At 35.9% G+C, this 19142-nt stretch overlaps 1 long non-coding RNA gene across 1 annotated transcript; it reads right to left on the bottom strand.

Annotated features, from left to right (window-relative positions):
* Positions 1–11936: 11936 nt before the first annotated feature.
* On the bottom strand, positions 11937–15021 carry LOC120522530. Its single transcript, XR_005632413.1, has 3 exons — positions 14966–15021; positions 14200–14326; positions 11937–12332 (listed from the first exon to the last, which is right to left on the bottom strand). It is a non-coding gene; the product is annotated as an uncharacterized LOC120522530 (long non-coding RNA).
* Positions 15022–19142: the final 4121 nt, after the last annotated feature.

Here is a 19142-nt window from a genome sequence, read left to right as displayed (position 1 = left end):
AATTTGAAAACTCTGGATGTATAAACGTGTGAAACCACGAAAAATTAAATAATTTTTGACATTAGTCTGAATAGTCTGAATATGTCTTAAAGAGTTCATTTTAATAAAACAAAAGGCAAATTAAAATATTAAATAGTAACCTGAATAAAACACAGAAGTATCATTTAATGATATCAATTAGTGTTAAGTATTATCAAGCACCGGATCTATTTATAAGGATTATTTAATTTAGTTATAAACAAAATGATTGGTTGCATTTTGCTTTGAAATTAACAATAGTTTGATACGCTTTAAGAATTAGAATGCAAGACAAACCTATACACTTAATAACAAATTGCTGATGCAATAGGAGTATCTCGGATCTCTGTTTTATTTTAACCTTTTGACAGGAAGTATACCACCTATATTGAAAATGAACAGCCGACATGCTAACGTAAATAGATATAATCAAGATATTTTAGAATATGGACCTGGGCTAACCCATGATTCTGACCAACTAAAGGGTCTTCACTTAATTGTCGAACTTCCTGTGGGTGCTATGGATCTGTAATGGAGAGTGCAAAAGATTCTAGAATCTTTACTCTGTAATGGTCCATATGACGGAGATCTAGCCTGTGTCCACAGTGTTAACCAGTCATAGGACATGATGTTCAAAATTCACCTAGGGTTTTTCAGAAGAGATAGGACAAGTGCGGTGTGTTCTGTATTCTCTTTTCTGTATTAACTATTCACAATGACCATACTCCCGAGACCTTAGGTTTTTTTATGCAGAAGTACATTTCACAGACCCGAATAAGAGACATCCATCAAAATGTTCTTGACACAAAGGAGGTCCAATCAGTCCGTGGGTGAGTCTCTTTTCAAGAGTCTTGCCCCAGCGCCTGGATTTGTGGCTATAAAAATTTTCAACAACGTGTTTTGAACGGTTAACAATCAACATCTCTCGGCTATGCTCCTGATCAGGCATGATGGTCTAGGACCAGACGGCCACCTACGATGGCCTGTTTTGACCTGAGGCTATCGTGCCCGACTCCAGTACTCTGACTAACAGCTAACCTCCAGACCAGCCTTCTTGGCCAGACCTTCTTATGCCTTGAACTGACCAGATCTAGGATCCTGAGCCTCAGGTACTCCCATGGTGATATGTATTGGTCGGATCGTTTCCTGGAGAACCGCGCAGTACCTGACATTTTTGTATCTGCTAATGATGTTCCAGGGCTCCTAGCAGGGTGAGGAGATAGCCATTCAGGCCTGTGGATGACCTGGTACAGGCCCAGCCGTTTGGAACATATCACCCAAGGATGGGATTATGCAGACTGGCCCTGAACAAACTGACGGACCCTGATTGAGACATTTCAAAGGCTCAAGCTGTTCAAGAGTTTGATTACGCTCTGCCGGATATAATAACGGCATAGGCACCTAAAAGTACCGGCAGGGATGTTTAATAGACCAACCCAGCCAGACACGGGCCTACGGTCTCGTTTGACACTGACCGGCTCAGCAACAGCGCTGTCTGTTTTCCACAAACCGTGGCTCAGGAGCCTAGTCATAAAGACTCTGGCTGCTTCAACATCTTTCTACTTTTCACCAGATTCGCCTTTGTACAAAGTGCTGTCGATGATGAAAATGAACATTCTATTCAGGAGTTGATTGTACAAGCCTTTCATAACATGGAGCTGACTCTTACTCAAAAATACCTGAAATAGCTGAGACTTTCTAAACGCCATTTTATGGACCTAATAGGTCTGATGGACCTTTAAGGTTTTATGGGTATACGCCTGGAAAATCAGATGAAGTGTCTGAACTGAATGTCCGTGAGATCACCAGTTTTGTCTGCTTTAATCACGCTGTTAAGTTGTAATATGTTTTAAAGTGGTTGGTAAACCCTTTTCAATTTTAATATTGTTTTTGGAAAATGAATTAACAAAGTAACACCATTTGATTTTTAAATTCTAACCCTAATTTCTTTTCGTCAGCCAAGGATGGAGGGTCATGAAAATTTTTTATAGCCCAACAAATCCAGGCCGCTGGGGGCAAGATTTTGAAAAGAGACTCACCCCAATCGGCCTGATTGGGCCTCCTTGTGTCAAGAAACATTTTGATGGATGTCTCTTATTCGCATCTGTAAATGTACTTCGCATAAAAACCTAAGGTCCGTGGAGTATGGTCATTGTGAATAGTTAATACAGAACACACACCGTACTGTCCATCTCTTCTGAAACCCAGGTGAATTTTTTGGAACATCATGTCCTATGACTGGTTAACACTGTGGACACAGGTGCTAGATCTCCGTCATATGGACTATTACAGAGTAAAGATTCTAGAATCTTTTGCACTCCATTACGAGATCCATAGCACCCACAGGAAGTTCGGACAATTAAGTAAAGACCCTTAGTTGGTCAGAATCATGGGTTAGTGCCTGTGGTCCATATTCTAAAACATCTTCGATTATATCTATTTCGCTAGCATGTCGGCGCTGGTTCATTTTCAATATAGGTGGTATACTTCCCGTCAAAAGGTTAAACAAACAGAGATCCGAGATAATTCTTAGTTGCATCCGGCATTATTTGTTATTAAGTGTATATTTGTCTCAGATTCTAATTTTTGTAAAGGGTATCAAACTATTGTTAATTTCTGTGCCAAATGCAACCAATCATTTTGTTTATAACTAAATTAAATAACTTATAAATAGATCCCGTGCTTGATAATACTTAACACTAATTGATATCATTAAAAGATACTTCTGTGTTTTATTCGGCTTACTATTTATTATTTTTAATTTGTTTTGTTTTATTAAAATGAACTTTAAGACATATTCAGACTATTCCAGACTACGATGTCAAAAGCTTATTTATTTCAAAGGTTTCTTTCGTGTTGGTTTTGTCACCTATCAATGTTTTTTATACATCACAGTTTTTCAAATTGTAATAACTCCTTTATAAATCCACTTTTTCATGTAATTATTTATTTCATAATTAACTTTATTTATTTATTTAGGCATAAAATGTCCTTACCAGTCTAGCGTTCATATTTAAACTCCAATATTTAATATTCTTTCCTGAATCAGAGGAACACAAACCTGACTTTAGTTCCAGATAAGATTCTAACAATAACCGCTCATGTTAATCAGCCTCTGCCTAGCAGAGATAAATAACGTTTCCCTTTAACTTGCAACCCCGGAACTGGTAAACAGATGACAGTTTAGCTGATAATATACCCTGGGAAAACGAGGTTCTGCTAGTGTGCTGTGATTTTGGGGTGATCCTTGTTGATCCGGCCTTTAATTGTTTTAATTCCTCTGTGACTTAGTATTTGTAAATTTTAGTTTTACTATCTATATTTGTGATGGGCGGTCAATGTTACATTTTGAACAATAATGTCTAGCTGTGAACTCTGCCCCCTGACTATGATCCTGCACAAACCCTGGTCCTTTGACCGTATTCAAGACGCCCAGACACTTGTTGACTCTTGAATCACAGTTTAAACTTACATTCTTTCCACCCTGAATGCTACTAAACCAAGGGTGCTTTTTCACAAACAGAGGGGAAAAGAAGTTTTCAATGATAGCTGTCCCATGTAACCTGGATCAACTAAAGAGAGAATAAACCACAAGTTTTAGCAAAATTTTAATCCTTGTAAAACACATAATATTATGTAACTATTTACTAAAAATTTAACCTGATTTGCCTAACGTCCAGTATAAGCTCAATCATCGGCCCTGTAGTGTACAGGCTCCTATAACTCACTATAACCATTCTTATTTTCAGGGGTTCATAACTGATGTAAATGGAAGGCTGTCAACAAGCATTATTAGACTTCTAAAACTTTGTATTATACAAAGCATCCTAAGTACCAAAAGTGATTATAGCCTGTTGATGAAAATGCTGTTTTAAATTAAAAGCCTGAACAAAATAACTGTTTTCTATTCAAAATATAAATGTTTAGTAAATAAAGAGAGACTAAATACAATTTATAACAAAATGTCACCCAATGAACGCTGAATAACCATGAAATTCCAATTTAGCTTGAAGTGCCACAGAGCTGCTTACAAATAATCCCCTACAACCGCAGTTCTCCAAACTGTGGGGATATCTCCCTAGGGGGCCAAGTAACAAAAAAGGGGCGAAGATGTGAAAACAAAAGAATCAAATATGAAAATACATCTATTGAACCTAAAACAAAATAACTTGAACTACATTCTGATACTAGAAAAATAAATATTGAGTTAGATAAAAGTTGATAAAGTTAAGTAATTATAATAAATATGTATCTATGGTATATCATTAATTTTAAAAAAGCGATATTGGTAATAGTGGTCTACTTTCAAAAAAAAATAAAAAAAAACGCTAAGGGCTCATTAAAACTGTTACAGGAAAACCTGTTCAAAAAGATATGCTAGAAGATATCAGATGTTCAGTTCCTACCCAGTTCCTTTTACGGACTTTTATACTGGCTTATTATCATTTAAAATGAGATCAGTCAAGAAAACTGCTGGAAAAGATGGGCAGAACTTTTGAAACAAGGATTTTCTTATGTTTTAAAATCGGTCTACAAAGATGCTTTTAGATGCTTTATTTTTCTAAAGATGTTTTATTTTCATGTTAGTTAACTGGTCATTTTAATGCGGACTACTAAAAATGTTTTTTTTTCTTTTTTTTTTTTTTTTCTTTCTCCAGGTAACAAAATACACTAGCAATACCAGGTTGTGTATGTCAGTGCTTTTGTTTTATGGGCGCTGTGTATCTGACCTATACACTTTTCTCTTTGCCTGTTATGTGGAGCTCTTACCTGTCTAATTACCTGAAGTTACAGGAATTGGGAAGTGATGAACTATTTTGGTAAGAATATGTGTTAAGGTCTACATAAGAGAGTATAAAGGCACAAAGTGTCAGATAATGCATCATAATTGAGCTTTTCTGTTTAACTTTTAATTAAAAATAGTGAAAATGCTTTCCAGTTATCACCTGTGTTATTGTGAAATAATTTTAGTTTTTTGAGTAGACAGAAATATCAATTTTGTGCTAGTGTAACAACAGTGAGTGCTTTACATGCACGACAAAACTGGGTTAAGGTGAGAATCTGTCTTAAGGTAGAAACCCGTTTTCAACTTCCGTTTTAATGCACAAGTGTATTTACAGTAGTTTTCCTTTTGTCAAAAAGGCTCCTATGTTATAGAAATGAGCTATGAAAAAATTAAAAATCATCACTGACCGTAGCAAACTTCTAAACACACGTGGAATCTGTCTCTTTGTGCAGTGTGGATTATTTAAAAATAACTTAATTATATTACTCAACGCCTAAAATCACTCCGGCCTTTGTGGGGCTACTATTCGTATTAAATAATTATTTTCATTTAGCCGAAATGAATGAAAACAGTTGCCTTTATGTCTATTAAGCATTCGCTTCGATATATGTCCCGGATCCCGCTTCATCATTGGAGGTTGTCTCCAACCGGTTGTAACAAATGAGTTTATAGTTAAAATGTTTCGGTTATCCCAGACTTTAGAAACATGCGGACCTCTGGTGCAGACATTCCCCGTTGCCAGTAAGCCCGATTCGAAGAGTACGCATTTCACAAACGGGACCCTTCTGCACGTAGTTCAGAATATTGACCTCTTACCACGCCAGCGTTGATACACAACCGCCTGCGCTTTAAACCATGCCTGAGTATTTCAGAGAAGAGGCTCCGTTTGAATTTTCAGACGCCGAGACAAAACTACTTGATTGTAAAGCCTTTTCGGTATGAAAAGCTAATATTGTTTGCTCAGTCCTAAGGAATTTGTATACATTAATCGTCGTATTAATGCAGATAGATGGATATAAATGCTACATCTTATATTATACGCGCCACGCGTCACACACTAGGCAAGTGCTGCGCACGCACGCACGCACTTGAGGTCAAACTTGGAAATTATTCATAGTAAGAATAAAATATATGGTTCATCCATCCGCTTTTCTAAAAACATACTTGTTTACATATAATAATCAAAATATGCCACACCGTGATCCGATGTTTCCGACGATCATGTCCTCTTTCAGTATTAACGCCTGCTGAGTAATGACCGTCTGAACACTTTTATAGACCCAAAAAGCTGGGTGTTTTGGAATGTGCCTCAATCATTTTAATCGACATCCGTGATAATGGCTCTTTGTCCGTGTCTAGGCACCACTTTCGATGGACGCCAAAAGTCAGAATTTGGTTAATAGATTTGTTTAAACATCTGCACGATTCCGCAAGACCTTTTCACCTTTGCAAAAATTTTGTTCCGGGTCACAGCAAGGGTTATCCGAATTTGATTATTAGATTCCGTTGTAACTGGTAGATTTGATTAAACAGACGATTCTTACTTTGCTCGAGGTTAAGGTCATCAGCGGCTCAGGGGCCGTTTGCGATGCGGAAGTGCTACCGATTCCCAAAGACCACAGTAGCCCGAGATATCCGCCTTACTAAGGTATTCAAACTTTTAGAAAAACTAAAACGCCTTTTCTTCATGAGGGGAGAGTGATTAACAGGCAGGAAAAAGGGTTATTTTTAGATCGATTTTAATACAAATTATAAATATATTAATCTAGCCAGCATTTAGACGTTCCAATGTGCTTTAAAAGGAAAACCGGGCGCATCTTATTATTTAACTGTGTGATGTTTAAAGGACTTATAGCTTAACTAGTTATCACGTTTTTTACATCGCTATCATGAAAGCCTTTAACTTTTTAAGAACATGCGTCGGGGATTGAATTGTGTATCTGAGCGCGTTTACGCTGGGGATAAAGCCATGTCATTGATGAAAAGCATACGCCCCTGACCGAACTGTAGCGCTGAGCGGGCGTGGGAGTGTGGGTCGGCATCTGTGTTAAGACAATCGCGCACGCTTCAGTAGGGTCTGAATCAACCGCGGCGCTGCAGGGACATACAGGCTGCAGTTTACAGCTACGTATCTTTTCGGAGGCTGCGTAGATTTCGGCCTCACCATTTTTGCGAGTTGGCGTGGGGGCTGTCTGATCTGAGAGCTGGACAGCTTGTATTTCAGTGTGTTTCAGGTCAGTGCAGAGACTGCTTGTCTTTTCTGTGTGTGCGATGTTGAAAGGCTAAAACTCGGAGCCTGTCTGTGAGATGGCTGTTGTTCTGTGAAAGGCTTGATCTGTAAGTGGCTTAGGTAAAAAATAAAAGTGGCATAAAATGATATAGCATCGATTAGATAGATATTTTAAAAAATAATTGTTATATAGATATAAGGATTCTACCAAAGCAATATTGCAGTGAACGGGAGCATATGTGTGTGTGTGTGTGTGTGTGTGTGTGTGTGTTATGTCCTCGGAAAAATGGCCTGAGGAAGTGGAGGGGCCAGAGAATATGTGCTGCGGTGAGGCTTTAGGCAGGCCATTCAGTCTGGGTGCATGGATAGGGAACATGCCTGAACTTGTCCAGGGACCGGCTGCATGCCTGAACCTCTTTGGAAGAGGGGTGGGGGCTGGGAAGTGGTGGGGTGGTGATGGGTCAAGGGGCCTAGGCAGCCCTTGGGCATGTCTGAATCTGTCTCTAGTGAGATGGGCAATGCAGGTGGCCAAGCAGGGGCGGGTGTTGGGGGTTCAAGGAGGGTGGGGTATCCATCAAATTGTTCTTTGACAGTTTCTTGGGGAAAACAGATGGCTGGGCCAAGTCAACAAACAACCGGTGGTTGGGGTGGGGACTTCCTGTCATTAATCAACAGGGCCCGGACTGCGTCATCCAAGGTCAACAAAATAACCGGTGGTGGGGAGGGTACTTCCTGAAAGGTCAACAAAGGTCAACTAACAACAGATGGTGGTAAGTGGACTTCCGTCTGCTACCAGAGGCGTGGTTTAATCTCATCAATCAAATTTGGATTAAATTTGACAGAAGTTTGACATTATACTATCAATTTACAATGACAACGGAAAAAAGTTTACTGAGATTTTGCAAATTTATTAAAAATAAAAAACTGAGAAAGCACATGAATATAAGACCACAGCCTGCTATGAAGTTCAAAATTGAGCCCAGGTGCATCCTGTTTCCTGATCATCCTTTTGAGATGTTTCTGCAGCTTAATTGAGTCCAACTGTGGTAAATTCAGTTGATTGGACATGATTTGGAAAAGAGGCACACCTGTCTGTATAAGGTCCCCACAGTTGACAGTCTATGTCAGAGCAATAAATCAATCATGAAGTCAAAGGAATTGTTCAGATTCCCAGACAGGATTGTTCGAAATACAAATCTGGGGAAGGTTACAGAAAAAAATGTCTGCTGCTTTGAAGGTCCCACTGAGCACAGTGGCCTCCATCATCCGTAAGGGAAGAAGTTCAAACCACCAGGACTCTTTTCTCCTAGAGCTGGCCGCCATCTAAACTGAGCAGTCGTGGAGGAGAAGGGCCTTAGTCAGGAGGTGACCAAGAACCCGATGGTCACTTGCAAGAGTCTCCAAAGGAGCTTAAGCAAAAGGCACCTGAAGGACTTCTCAGAACATGAGAAACAAAAATTTGGTCTGATGAGACAAAGATTTACTCTTTAGTGTGAATGCTAGCGCCACGCTCTGGAGGAAACCAGACACTGTCATCGCCAGGGCCACACACTATCCCTACAGTGAAGCATGGTGGTGGCAGCACTGCTGTGGGGATGTTTTTACGCAGGAACTGGGAGACTAGTCAGGATAAAGGGAAAGATGACTGCAGCAATGTACAGAGACATCCTGGATGAAAGCCTGCTCCAGAGCGCTCTTGACCTCAGACTGGGGCGATGGTTCATCTTTCAGCAGGACAACGACCCTAAGCACACAGCCAAGATATCAAAGGAGTGGCTTCAGGACAACTCTGTGAATGTCCTTGAGTGGCCCAGCCAGAGCCCAGACTTGAATCCGATTGAACATCTCTGGAGAGATCTTAAAATGGCTGTGCATCGCGCTCCCATCCAACCTGATGGAGCTTGAGAGGTGCTGCAAAGAGGAATGGGCTGAAACTGGCCAAGGATAGTGTGTTGAGCTTGGCATCATATTCAAAAGACTTGAGGCTGTAATTGCTGCCAAGGTGCATCGACAAAGTATTGAGCAAAGGCTGTGAATACTTATGTACATGCGATTTCTCAGTTGTTTTTAGTTTTAATAAATTTGCAAAAACCTCAAGTAAGCTTTTTTTCACGTTGTCATTATGGGGTGTTGTGTGTAGAAATCTGAGGAAAAAAAAATGAATTTAATCCATTTTGGAATAAGGCTGTAACATAACAAAATGCGGAAAAAGTGATGCGCTGTGAATACTTTCCAGATGCAGTGTATCGTAAAAATTGACTAAAGGAGGTAGGCATAAGAAAAGGCATGTGAACCGTAATATTTATGTTTCAGCCCTCTCACTAGTAGACCCCTGAAATGGCAGATAAAGTAGTATTTAATATATACATATTTTTTGAAGCAATGTGTACAGTATTTTATGCATCTCTACATCTATAACCCATAAAAAGTACAATGCCTGTCAAAATTAAAACTGAACTGTACTGAATCAATCTCACAGAAGATAATTTCAAGAAGGCCTCCAGAAAGAAGGGCCAACATGTAAATTCTTTACAATAAATTTTCCTTTGAAATCAGGGACATTAACTTCATGACATCCTCATACATCCATTGGTAATTTAACACTAAAAGAAAAAAAAAGTCAAAAATTCCTTCTCTTTGATTTATTTTTCCTTTTTGGTTTACAAACAAAGGCACCCATAATGTTTCGATTAACATTTAACTTTTTGTCTTTCAACTTTTCAAATATTAGATATGAAGGAGAAGTTAAAACGTATTGGTCATTAGGTATACTGTACATGCCACAAAGGCTACAAGGACATTTCACATGAAAGATCTGGAAGAAGTGACATAAATATGGAAAAATATCATACAGTGTAATTAAAGAGAAACCCAGAATCTAATAAGCTTCAAGTTAATTACTTAGTGGAAAAGTAAACCTCAACATAGATTGGGAAATTTGGCTGTTGTACTATTTATCAATTTACTTTAGGCTTTCATTAAAGTGTTTGACCCATCGGCAAAAGGAAAACAATTAACTTAACCTAAACCTAACAAAAACTCTCAGTACATGGAACTCCAAAGTCCCCCAACTGTAAATAAACTGTAGTGAGCTTTGTTCACATGACCAATTAAAGAATGCATTGCACTGAGCTTGTCATAAAAGGTATTATTTTCTATTGTATCAAGCAGTGTTCCAAAGTGAGTAAACAGAATAAAAGGCAACAAAATATCTTATAATTTATCTTTTTTGGGCTTGTTTCATCTCTTCAGGCCAATTGTGCAGCCACCCTCCTTTTCCTGGAAGCTCAATACAAAACCAAAATGACCAATTTTTCAATGTACAAATACTTGATATTTACATTTGTTGGCAGCATATTTACTGCCTGAGTATGAACCATTATAATGGAAGTTGGATTGTTTGATTGGTGAAATGAATATGGAGAAAAATTCAATTCCTACCACACAAAAAATTTTAAAATGTATCTGAACCTTATTTATCTGATTACTTTTCTAACGTCCAATGAAATCATTGTGAAAAACAGCAGCAAGAAACAGTCTGAGAAATGATCGTACAAGTAACAGCATCCCAAAAAGACTAAAACAGATTCAAATATTTTGAATGGTTCTCCTGCCACTTCAGCTTTATAGATGTCATTGAAACACGTCAGACAATAGTTTTCAAAAGATAACAGCTTTTTTTGTAAATAAATACATCACATTTTTTCTAATCACAAAATAAAATGGTTTCTTCTATTTTGCTTTTGTTTTATAACCAAACTTGTTCTTGAAGTTCCTTTTTTAAATTAACTTTCTAAATATAATTTTACAATAACAGATTACAAAATAGTTTTTGCCTTGCTTTGCAAACAGCATGTGAAAATTCAGGCACCATTTTCTATTTTCAAGTTTTTTTTGTTTTTTTTTTTATATATATACATATAATGTTTATATATTCAAAAATATCAAACTATTAGTTGAATGCCACTTTTCTTTCAGATGATGAAAATTTCACTCTTTGCTATTAGCAAGAATTGTTAAAAGTCTATTAGTTTATAAACTGAAATAGGGAAGAGAAAAGACATACAACCTCACTGTTATACCAGAAACTAAATTCAAGTCTCAGCCCTTCACAAAAGGAAAAGTTTATACATTTCACTGAAGAAACTAAGGTTAAACTGTTGCTGGAAAAACAGTACTCCAAAATACATTCACTATTAAATATATTACTGACAAACTTTCAATTATAGTAAGTGCAACTAAGATATATCTACTTTGATTAATTTCTTCAGGAAAAAAAACACAAAATCATGTGAATTACACAAGGTTAATTCCTTCATATAATATAGACATTTCCATACACTATTTGGACACACCATTCAAGTGGACAAGCACTTAAAGTTGAATTTTTCAAATGTTTGTGAGAATCACCACACAATATACCACTGTCTTTGCCATATGCCCAATCATCTGGAGCGATCTTGCTTTTCTCACGTTTTCATTAGTAATAAAGTCAGACTGGCATTAGGCACTGTAATGAACTACAAAAATAAATGCCATCCATCCCAAAAAATATAACATCAAAAATGCTTTTTTTCCACTCATTAGCGCATAAAGTAGGATATATCTTGATTTTACATGAAGGGACAAAATTGAGAGTGAAAATTATAAACAGCATTGGATATTTTCAAACACCATTTTAGGTAACTACAAGTTTAAACAAAATGCACTGTATGGAAAACGGGAAGAAGTGCCAAAGAAAACAACTGAATATTAAGAGAAACTGTAAAGCCCAGGAACAATTGGCAACAGTGAAGTCTCCCTAAATTTCTTTGCTGTCCCTGAAAAAACAATCTTAGATTGATAAATTGTGGACATATGCTGTTACAAGAAGGCAGATTTACTAAACAGCACATTGTTTGCTTTAAAAGTTATTTTTAAAAATTGCCAAAGGCTATTAGTTACAGGATCTCCACTCTTTTTCGAACTTATCCTTTCAGTCGTTTCAAATAAATTACATACAGATACACAACACACAACATGTAGAATGTTTTTAGTATTGTCAGCATAAACATGTAATGCAGACAGTACTGTCCAGTCTTCGGAAAGCATTCCTTCAAATGCATAGAGCTTCAAATTCCAGGGATTTGTGTTTCTCAGTATCTCATTGTACTGGAGGCTCTGAAGTAGGACAGGAACTTGTAGCACAAGCTGACTACAAAGTACCAGATATTTCGAGCCATCTGTGATCTTGCTATGAAAACACGCCAAATCAAGACAACGAGGATTGTGTTGAAAGCATATCGGATATTCCTTAATCTGGAAGAAAAAGCAGTAATACTAAAATCACATATTTAACCATTATTCAGGTAGGGGTATAAAATGATCAGCCAATTACTTTCATGGTTAAACATCTATATTAAATTTAGACAATTAAAAAAGAATAAAGAGAAGTCTATAAAATGACATCTTAAAAATATTTATCTGATGCCTATTTTATTCTACATTTCTTAAAATATTGTTTGTCAAAGTTACAAATAATTGTATCCCCTCGGGTATCCTCCTTATTACAATAGAAGTCTCCTAAAAATAATCAAATGCAAATTTAAAAAAATGTAAATAATATAAATTTATGAAAAATCCATGTCAAATAGTCTTCCAAAACAAGGCGTTCCTAACCTTAATAAAAATCTATTCTCTGAAATCATGCATGTCTGTATTTTTCAGTCTCCTCTCAAACGTAAGAGTAGCAAAACTGTTGATAGCCATCTGAATTATTCCCATACTTTTTTCATTTTACTATAGTGTAGCCTAAACTTTTTTTCTTCTTTCTCTGCCTCACCGCTAGCACAAATACAATGCAAACACCACTCAAGGACATCAATTTTCTTCATTTCGAAGGTACTCCATTGATGCTCAAGCACTGTATAAACAGGACAATGGACTAAAGACACTAAGGTCTTCCCCATATTAAGATTTCCAGTAATCTTGACCAGACTGTCATTCCTACAGCCAAAAAGTATCCTCATATTGTGATGCTGCCATCACCACCACATTTACACCTGGGGGTGGTGATGTTACCTGGCTGGTGTTAAGATTCATACCACATACTGCTTGGTGTTTAAGAAAAGAAGTTCCACTTTATTCCCATTCTGCCACATCTCTGCACTATATTCCAAGTGATGTTTTGCAAATATTTTATGAGTCATCCCTCTTGCCTCTCTTTCATAAAGGGCTCATGTGCACTTGGGACTGTTGAGTTAGAATATCCTCCCACTTGCAGTCATTGAAGTCTATGATTCAGACAGACAGTTAAAGTCTTATCATGATGGACTGCTTTGAGCTCTCAGGCATGTTGTATGCCTTTGAGATGGTTTTCTACCCTTTCCTAAATCTATGCCTCTCTGTAAATCACATCCCTGATTTGTTTGAAATGCTCCTTTCTTATCACTTTGTATTTATCTTCAGCATACTGTTGGATGTTAACAACAAAGTGTACTGCATTTATCCTACTAAATTAACTAAAAACAGGAGAGCCACCCATTTCCAGAACAGGTGAAGCCCACCTAATGACTTGGGAGAGTTGGTAAAGTAATACATTGCAGTTGAGCAAAGTTAGCCTCTTTTAATTTAAAGTGTAAATACTTTTTAAAATTCTCAAATTTGATTTTTTTTCCTTTTAGTGTTGAAAGGTATTTAATTTGTATTCTTTGAGTTGGCATGATTGCTCTGCTTTGTGAATATATTGTAAGTTTAGGATCAGTGCAAAAATGTGAAAATAGTTTTGGGACTGAATATTTTTCAAGGCCCTGAACATAGATCGTGCAGAAAGAATCTCTTTTCTGTGTCACCTCTACTATCAACATTTTAAATATATAGAAAGGTGACAGTGAAAGCAGGCATTCTTGTAATAGTACAAGTATAAATTGGAAAACCTCTACATAAACTCACTGAATTTAAACATGTTTTAAATCAATTTGGTAAACCGTTTTCAATCTGATAAGCAAGGAATTCTTAATTGAATTTAAGCATCTGCTTTAATCAATTTGGTTAAGATGACAGGTGACATTTCTAGTTAAACAAAATCTACATTTAGATACCATAGGATTCCATGTTTAGGTATGAAAATAACATTCCCTAAATAAATTTCAATTGAAAACAACTCAGAAATGGTATATGCCCTCACTTATTGAGATGTTTTCTTGCTGCTGGAAGTCCAGAGAGCTCCTCGTTCAGGACATATTTCTTGGTTCCCATACAGTAATTTCCATATACTCAGCCCAATGTAGCTGTCTTACATCAAAATTAAACACCTGAAACATTAAAATAAATTACTCATTAAAAAACTCATTAAAAGGCCCTACACAATGGCAAAGTTGTAGTTTTGAAATGCTTTAGACAAAGCTATTGAATTTTGTGTTTAAAATGGCACATTCAAGTGACCAATGGCCACAGTTTGGCATGTTGTAGACTGATCAATTAGACAGAACTTGCACAAATGCAATGACACATTTGATACTTAACATGGTGGCAAGTATGAGAAGATGCAAGATAAACAGTATTCATGTATGCTTTTAACAGTATTAACATCAGGTAAAAAGCTGAAAGAGATATACAAAATAAGCACTATACTCATATTACTAGGTTTTATATTTCATACATTGTTTCCATGGTTTTAAACTATTAAGAGAAAAGCACAATATTACATTTTACAATTGAATGAATCTGAATATATTAGTGTTTTTGAACTCTACTTTAAAAATCATTCAATCAAAAAAGGAACTGAAAAACAAAGTTATGGTATGAAGTATCAAAATGTTAATCTGAACTATGTTCTTGTATCAATACCATGAAAGTTCAACAACAAAATAAATTATTAATCAAATGTGTGCAAAAGAGATTTTAAGACTTTGACAGAACAGAAAAACATAAGGCAGCACAAAAAGCCATACCTTCTTATCTTCAGCTCCCAACTGGTTCATTAGCATGTTAGTGTTGTCAGTACTCCCAAAACCCCGGAGTGACTGGTGAAATATTCAGTAGCATCATAGCTTTATGAAGTCTTGTTATGGTTTCATCATTCTGCACAATTCATTAGTAAATAGAAGACACCATTACATAAAGCACAAATAAACTGCAAAAAGTAAAATGCAACTAGCACCAAGTTCACCAGTCCAAAATAATTTCAAATTGTAACACAAAACAAATGGTTTTGAATTACTAAATTAAAATATTTTCCAAGAAATTCCAGCAATCCAAACAAAATGGTTTCATTCATTGAAGTCTAATTGTCTAAGCAGGAGGTCCAAATTACAAACAAGACTTACATTGCATTTCAATCATTTATAATTAGGTTTTAAATTTCAAATATATAATCTCACTTAATCATGTCTTTTACAGCAAATACTTAAGGTCAATCAATCAGTTGTAAGAGAAGACAAAGTATAAAATTAGGTGTTAAATTGCCATACTACTGCTACAATATGGGCAATTATCTGTCCATCAGCGGTGTCTTTGTAGCATTTATTCACAAAGGAAAAAAAAGTTTACACAAACCAGGTAGTCTTTTAAAGGGGGTAACTGTTTTACTTCTGAAAAAGGCAAACAAACTAATATAATACACATAATAAGAGTGTAAAGCAGGCGAGCATATCAAAAGTTTACACATTTATCTGATTTGAGAACAACTTCTAATTTAAAAGCAAAATAACTTATTAGATTTAGGATCTATTTTGTTCACAGAATTTATGAAAAGATCACTAATAAATTTCACATTGATCAAGAAAGGAAATTGCTATAATACTCTTTAAAATTATCAACTGACCAAGGCAAGCTACACTGTGATGTGTTTGATGACATTTGAAAATTCATCTTTTCAATTACTATCTAGTGTTTCTAGAACAGTAATGAACCACAGAGCCTCCAAGTGCTATATCCCCGTCAAAAAGAAAAAAAAAAAAAAAACAAAAAACCCTGTTATCGATTTTCTACCAACTCAAAAAAATATTTTTGGGCTTCCAGCTATCCTATTATGTACAGTTTTTGCCGCCATTTTAATCATTAACGTTTTATAATGCCTCCATTATTCAGTATACTTTTGCCAAGTTTCCTTTAGGTCTCCATATGGTTAGCCTGAAAAATATATTTTCAAAATTTAGGCAGTGAAAATTGTAGATCACAGGTCTACAAAAAAAAAATTTCAGGTGCCAAGGGTTTTGGAATGGATTTAGGGGATGATTTTGAGGGTGCTGAATTCAAAAATCCTATTACTTTTGCTGAATTGGTTCTAGTTTTTGAGATAATGGACATCCATGAAATAATGCATTCCCCAATGCGACTTGTGTGAGATAACAAATGCAATAGCTTTTGGTCTGTCTTTGACTCTTTAACATTGTCTCAGGTAATGAAATATCCCATATAATTATTTTGTATTTCAATTTGTAGGCCTACAATGCTATAAAAGTGACTTTTTGAAGCCAGAATTCAACTGTGAATTTGCAGAGGAAAGAAGTCGGCTACAATTTATAAGTTTGTCAACCCAGTCTTGGTTTATACCCAAAAAGTTGTCTTAAAAAGTATATAAATAATTGTAAAAATTATGACTTCATCAAGAAGAGCCGGCATCAACACTCCTGATGTATTCTGCTACATCTGTGGAGAGTACATGGTTGAAAAACAAAGAAGAAATATCACAGACTTTGTGCATCAAGTATACCTGGCTTATTTTGGAGTACAGCTTGGAGACCAGGCTAAGTCTTGGGCTCCACATATGGTTTGAAAAACATGTGTGGAGCACCTCGACAGTGGACAAAGGTAAAAGAAAAAGTTTAAACTTTGGTGTGCCAATGGTATGGAGAGACGAAAAACCACCATGGCTTTAATCGTTACAAGAAAGCTCGGTGGGATTATCCTGATTTGGAATCAGCAAGGCGACCTATTCCACATGGCAATGACTTCCCCATACCAGTGTTTACAGGCTACCAAACCAGCCACTGTCAGACTCTGAAGAGAGGCAAGGATTGGAGTGTATGGGAGGTAGTGGCAGTGTAAGTGAATTTGAGGGAAGCTCTTTGACACCTCAACCATTAAGCTAAAAAGAACTCAATGACCTGATTCGAGACTTACATCTGTCCAAGCAAGCATCTGAACTTTTAGTGTCCAAGCAATGAGCGAAATCTTATAAACAGCCTATCAGACAAGAGAAAAGAGGCTTCTCCATATTTCAACGAAGAGGAAGAACTTGTATACTGCAATGATATCCCAGGAATTTTACTTCAAATGGGACTAACAGAATAACCAGAAGACTGGCAGCTTTTTATAGACAGCTCCATTGGAAGCTTGAAATGTGTTGCACAATGGTAACCGTATGCGTCTCTTCCCATTGCTCACTCAACAAAACTTAAAGAAGAATATAAAAATGTAAAAATCGTATTACAGAAAATCTGTTATCATGAACATCAGTGGTAACTTGTGTTGATCTGAAGATGTTGAACTTCTTGCTTGGACAGCAATCTGGATACACAAAATATCCATGCTTCATGTGCCTCTGGGATAGCAGGGCAAAGCAAGATCATTGGATAAAGTGCCATAGCCTACAAGGGAAGAAATACAAATGATGGCAGACTATTGTTGGAGTCTCCAACATGATTGTCCTGATGCCATCAAAAGGAAATCGCATAAACAGCATTTTTTGAAGCATGGACATTAATAACAATTAATAACTAATTAATATTGTATTAATCAAATCATACATACATTTTTTTCCTGTCACTGTTAGATATTTTACATTTTTTTTGTATGATGTTAGACTGTTTACTTACTAGTTGTAACTAAAATAAAAATATTCTTGCAATTCTGAATGCTTTTCAAACATGTTGCGTTAATTAACTATTAAATATCTCAGAAACTAGAGCCAATCTGGCAAAACCAAAGTCACATTCTTAATCAGCACCATAAACTTAATATAAAACCATTCAGACATCGTTGGCACCAAAATCACTATATACCAGTGTTATGTTTGAGAAAGCGGTTTCATTTTCTCATTACGCAATCATTTTACAATATAATACAAAAACATTATGAACTCTGCTGTTGGATATTACTTGTTTTTTGTGCTAGGGATATATATAACATATTTAGAATAAAAGCTATTACACCATTGCAAGATGATGTGTCTGAAATAGCATCTGTAGTTAACTTGTAAATTAACAGAATAGAACTTTTCTGCTATTAATTTTAAAGACACTTTATAATCATGTTAGAAGAAATCTGCAACTAATTGCCTCTAAAACAAACAAGCTAAACCGATCAATTCTGGCTTGAAACAGTTTGCACACAGGGACATTTGTGATCAGAAGACAGTGCCTGCAAAGGATAGTTCAATTTTTAAATCGACTCTCATACTGAAAAAACACATGATGCAAGAAGCAAAGAAAAAATGGGTGGGTGTACAGTCTATTTTAAAACATATTTTAAGGATGTTTAGAAGTAAAAGTGACAAAATATACTATACTCATTTACTGCAGTGAAATGAGTGATCATTTATATTAATTTTATTTGATTTCTTCAGTAGACTGCCTGAAGTAATAACTGCATCAGCAGCTTACTCTACTAAAAAAAAAAAAAAAAACTTTTAGGTTTTGAAGAGAAGGCAGATATAACTGCTATTTAGGTTATCAAATATTTACATTGATAATGATACCATTTTGAAGAAAAAGTGCACAGACCATGGTTTTACACCTAGGTTCTGTTCAATGTTTACAATTTTGTTTAACTGATTCTTCCAGAAAGTGGTGATTCTTGAAGGGTTACTGAATTCCTTTTTTTTTTTTTTTAGCTTTTCTGATTTGGAATAATCAGACTATAGACATTATAGCAGTATATTCTACTTTTTATTAAAAATACACAAAATGCAAAACACAACTTAATAGAACCTCAGTCTCTATGCATGATTCCTTTTTCTGTCAAATATCATAACAAAGAATAAAGACAGGTACATAATGGACCAAGTAAGTGTTTCACTTTTAACTTACATTACTTGCATGTAGTTCAGTTTACTTCATTTAAGAAAATATGATGCAAAAAACAAAATTACAATTTAAAAAAACTTCAGAAAAATAACTAAATCCT

Source organism: Polypterus senegalus, unplaced genomic scaffold (genome assembly GCF_016835505.1).
Source record: "Polypterus senegalus isolate Bchr_013 unplaced genomic scaffold, ASM1683550v1 scaffold_5419, whole genome shotgun sequence".
NCBI lineage: Eukaryota > Metazoa > Chordata > Cladistia > Polypteriformes > Polypteridae > Polypterus > Polypterus senegalus.
Note: the sequence above shows the minus strand (reverse complement) of the source record. Positions and strands in the feature narration are given on the sequence as shown.